The sequence below is a fragment of the Triticum dicoccoides genome, chromosome 6B (genome assembly GCF_002162155.2).
Source record: "Triticum dicoccoides isolate Atlit2015 ecotype Zavitan chromosome 6B, WEW_v2.0, whole genome shotgun sequence".
In the NCBI taxonomy this organism is placed as follows: Eukaryota; Viridiplantae; Streptophyta; class Magnoliopsida; order Poales; family Poaceae; genus Triticum; species Triticum dicoccoides.
Genome location: NC_041391.1, coordinates 176,209,575 through 176,214,795, shown reverse-complemented (window position 1 = coordinate 176,214,795; position 5,221 = coordinate 176,209,575). Strand labels below are relative to the sequence as shown.

Genomic DNA, 5,221 nt, shown 5'->3' with positions numbered 1-5,221 from the left:
ATGCAGTTCTGCACCGTTCCTCCGGTCATGCTGCATCTGTTCCTGCTGCTCTTCTTGGCCTCTCCCGCTACCGCATGCACCGAGCAGGAGAAGCGCAACCTCCTCCAGTTCCTTGCCGGGGCTATCGCAAGAAGCGGCTCATGTCCTCTGCAAGCATCATGTCCTCTACAACTCCTTCTCTTGTGGCCTTCCTCCGGAGCTCATGTCCTCTGCAAGCACCATCGCCCTTGACGTCAGCTTCAGCCAGCTAAATGGACCGCTGCCCGAGCTGCCATCTTTGGTCACCGCCGACAGTGGTGACAGGCCTCTGCAGGTACTCAACATCTCAAGCAACCAATTCAGCTCAGAATTTCCATCAGCCATATGGAAGAAGACGAAGAATCTGATCGTGCTCAACGCCAGCAACAACAGCTTCACTGGGCACATACCATCTTCTCTTTGCCTTGGTCGCCATCTTTGGCTTTGCTTGACCTCTGTTACAACCGATTGAGTGGTGATATTCCCACCGCACTCGGTGACTGCTCCAAGCTCAAAGTGCTCAAAAGGTTGGCTATAACAACCTAAGTGGGACTCTCCCTGTTGAAATCATGAAATGTTCCAGCCTACCTCGCTAGAGTACCTCTCCTTCCCCATCAATTGTCTACAATGAGAGCTTGATGGAGCACAGATGGTCAAACTCAGTAATCCCAGAGTGAACAATTTCTGTGGCAATATCCCAGAGTCCATAGGTCAGCTCAGGAGGCTGGAGAAGCTCCATTTGGGTAACAATAACATGTCTGGGGAGCTGCCATCAACTCTGAGCAACTGCAAAAATCTCAAAAACATTGATCTGAAGATCAACAACTTCAGTGGAGATCTAGGCAAGGTAAACTTCGCCACCCTGCAGAATCTAAAAAGTTTAGATCTCATGATGAATAATCTAAGTGGCATACTTCCAGAAAGTATTTACTCATGCAGCAATTTGACTGCACTGCGGTTGTCGGCCAACCGTTTCCATGGTGAGATCTCCCTTAGAATAGGCAATCTGAAGCACCTGTCCTTCCTATCACTTGTTAGAAACTCCTTCACGAACATCACAAAAACTTTGCATGCCCTTAAGCACTGTAGGAACATCAGCATCCTGCTTATCGGCAGAAACTTCATGAATGAGGCCATGCCACAAGATGAAGTCATTGACGGCTTCCAGAACCTTCAATATCTCTCCGTGCACGACTGTTCGTTGACTAGAAAGATAGTCTGGTTATCAAAGCTCACAAAGCTGAAAAGATACTAGGCTTATACAGCAATCAACTCACAGGACCAATGCCAAGCTGGATCAACTCCCTACACCACCTCTTTCAGTTGAATGTATCTAACAACAGTCTTACTGGTGAAATCCCAATCACCTTGTGTCGGTGTACTAGAGTAGGGGTACCCTAGTATACCGAACTTGTGCACGGGCAGTTGCAACACCCCGCGGCAAGGCTTGCCGGGTGACCGCTAAGGTCCTCCGTGGTTCCTTTGAAACCATTCAAGAACAAAGTATTCAAGCCAAAGAGACAAGGCCCCGGCAAGAGGAGCTTGCCAGGAAGGCCAACCAAGGCATCTCAAGGAACTTGCCGCGACGCGCCACGCGTCCCGGCAAGGCCCGGCGAGCGACAAGCTTCCGGACGCGACAAGACAACGGCCGCGGCAAGGCGCTTGCCGCGACAAGCTACCACTCTGTACCCGCGCTCCAGCACATCCACCAACGTGTCGCCCTGGGTCTTTCCAGGCGCGCGTGGCAGGAGGCTGTGCAGCCAGCGGTGTGCGGTGGCAAGCGACGCTGACAAGACTGCCATCGTGGCGAGCGGTGGCGTCCCTGACGGTCCTTTTTGCACTATTCGGGCGACGCAGACGGGCATTTAATGCCTTTGTCCCCTGCCGTCAGGGTTAGGTAGGATACACTGTGCAGGTAGTTGTACCAACCGCAACTCCATTTCCATTTTTGCCCTTGTCTACGTTTCCACCTGTCGGAGACCCCTTGAGCATATAAAAGGAGGGTGTTTCTTTAGGTTTAGGGTTTGGGACGCCCTAGGTGTTATGGGTTCGGTGGAGAAACTTGGGAGGTTGTTGAAGCAGTGTTGATGGGGAAATGGGGCTTTGGCCACGGTGGCACACCATATTGGAACAAGTGATCCTTCAGCCAATGAATCAGCAATTTGGCCGTGAGTATGTGGATTAAACTCTCACTAATGCATGCCTGCCACCTTACGATTCAGTCCATTGTTTGGCTCGAAAAGGATAGCCAGCCCTGTCAAGAAGAGAGCAGAAAACAGACTCAGGTCCAGCAAACAGTTCCAAGGCGAAGCGCCCAAAAAAAAGGCAGTTCCAATGCAAAGTGCCAGAGTCTCAGACTTTCGAGTTCCAAGGCTCACAACGGAACTAGATAGTCAAGATGAAGTAATGATGGAAATGGGAAGAACTATTTAGCAGTTCCCAACTGGTCCTGGTGCATGGCTGCATGCCTGTCCTAAGACGTAGAAGACTTGAGACCTATTCTACTTGGACCGCGATGACTAAATTCTACAAAATCTGTTACAAGGATCTGTGGAAATTCATGGATTCCAAACCACGATGACTGAAGTCCGTCACCCAAGTTCATACTTGGTGTATAGTTGCTGCCAAGATAAAGTCGAGTTGCTCCCTCTGCCTTTGATGAGTAGTTGTTCAAGTTTCCATGAACAAGTTGCAGAGACAACAACAATCAATCAATATATCTACCTATCTCATATGGAGACAGTTTTGCACTGCTGCTTTTCTGTAATGAAAAAAGCAAAAAAAAAAAACCAAGAAAAGGAGCTATAGGAAGTTGAAGTTTGCAGCTTCTTTACCATATTTCCGCCCAAAAAAATCTTTACCACAAGAGAAGAGGGGAATACACCATGGCCACTCTCTGTGCATCATCTGAAGTATATTCATGAATGATGCACATGTGCTTTTGACTCTGCTTTGTTCCAGGACCTGTAGCCAGGGAAATGTCACAAAAATAGATCTGTAAGGAACTAACAGGAAATATAAGAAAAACCAGAACCATGAAACAGTTTTCAAACTCAGATATAATGAATATTTTGTTCACTAGCTACAAAGAGCATGGTTATTGTAAACACAACCACTTTGTACCACTTAACACTCACTTATAGAATATCATGTACTGAACTGTCATATTTCTAACTTGACATATATACTGTACTTTCGCCGCAACTTCTTGTACTAACCGTGTACTTTACTTTAAAAAAAAAGAGGCAGTTTCAAGGCTCACATTGGAGCCTAGATAGTCAAGATGAAGTAATGGTGGAAACAGAAAAGAGTATAAACTAGCAGTTACTGGGTGGCCCTGGTGTATGGTCTACTTCTGACCTTCTGTCGAACAAGAGACCCGAATGACCAAAGTCAGGTCGCTCGCTCGCTCTGCCTTTGAGTCAAAACTTTCCATGAAAAGAAGTCTTCAGTGATTCATACCAGGCATACGTGCGTGTCCGTGGGTTTTTGCCAGGGTCTTCATTCACGGTGCATCAAGCAAAGTATAACAAAAAAAGAAATATAACTATGACACCCTAAGAAAAAGAATCAATCAATAACAGCTATTCAACAGGTAAACTCGAGCTGCCCGGTAGTGAAATTAGGAACCCATGCATCCTTATATGTCAGTCTAGCTATCTCATATGGAGACAGCGACCAATCTGTCTATCTATCTCCTATGGAGACATTTTTACATTGCTGCTTTTCTGTTAAAAATAGCAAGAAAAGGAACCGTGGGAAGTTGGAGCTCCAAGCTTCTTTTCTTTTCCATAGGAGAATATGGGAATAGTCCATGTCATTCTTTGTGCATCTAAAATACATTCATGAATGATGGATATGTGCTTTCGATTCTGCTTCGTTCCAGGACCTATCCCAGAGGAAACTGTACAAACTGATTTCTATGGACCTATCCCAGGAAGTATATAAAACAAGACTAGGCCAGGGATTATCCTCATTTTCGAAAATAAATAAAAATACTAACCATGTTATAATGAATATTTTGTCCGCTAGCTACAAAGACAATGAGTATTGTAAACGCAACCAGTTTCAAACTGATATAAACAGATATTTATTCGTTAGAGCTGGAAGGACATGACCCCCCATGATAAATATCAAGCAGAATATCTCCCCATAGACATGAAACACAATTTTTCAAAATGTTCCGGAAAGCATGAATTGCATAAGGCAATTTAGGTAAGTACCTTCTCAGGAGATTCTATAGAAACACTAATACCTCCAGTACTCTACTAACTACCGACAGCGAGCACAAAGGAAAACTAGAACATTTTATCAGGCTCAAGCATGAATTGAGAAGATAACACCTAACTGAACACTTCCCATCATGCAATAAGCAACAATGAAGTAAGAATAAATTTCAAAACTAGGCAAGATACACACCTTTCTGATGGACCATCTGACTCTAATTTCCAGAATCTAACTTGCTTCTGCATTAAAGCATGGAAAACAAATCATGCCTGGTTACTGGTACCACTCTGCACTATTTATCAAAAGAAATCCAGCCCATGTGAACTACTAGTACATTTGAATAAGGTCAGTACGTATCATACTCAAGTATACCAACAGTAGACCTCAGTGTCAAGCATGCAAATTCCCAGTAAGCCTCAGCAGGCCCAAAACTGGGTTGGTACCCCAGGGGCTAGGCTATCAATGGCAGCCAGCCACTAGCTTATGCCACCCCGCCTATATGGCAGCAACGCAATAAATAAGTCCGTCAAGATGAGAAAACTAGCAATTAACCTTGCTCTCCAATATATTTTTCAGCCTTGTAAGCATAACCATGAACCTTGGGACTGGTAGATAGCAGATTGATTTCTTGTTAATTGAATAATTTGTATACAATGCCTAACCTCAATCTAATCGGTAACTATTTAATCCATACAATTTGAATTAAAATCACGACACTTATTTTGGAACGGAGGGAGTAGTTGATAGCATTTTGTTATAGCAAATTGATTGCACGGATGTAGCTTACCCACGCTAGTACTGCAGCCTTTTGCAAAACCCACCGACTGTGGCCCAGGACCCTAAGCTGCACCCTGACATGACATGGAGAAAAATGTTATAAATGGTGTTCAGTAGCTCTGATGCACAGAATAAAGCCCCGTCACCAACCAATAGCATTCTTCAAGCAATAGCAAAACAAGGGGGAAAACACCAACCA

The 5,221-nt window shown here is 44.9% G+C and overlaps 1 pseudogene; it reads left to right on the top strand.

Annotated features, from left to right (window-relative positions):
- LOC119321001 lies at positions 1-2,988 on the top strand (annotated as a pseudogene).
- The last annotated feature ends 2,233 nt before the right edge of the window (positions 2,989-5,221 follow it).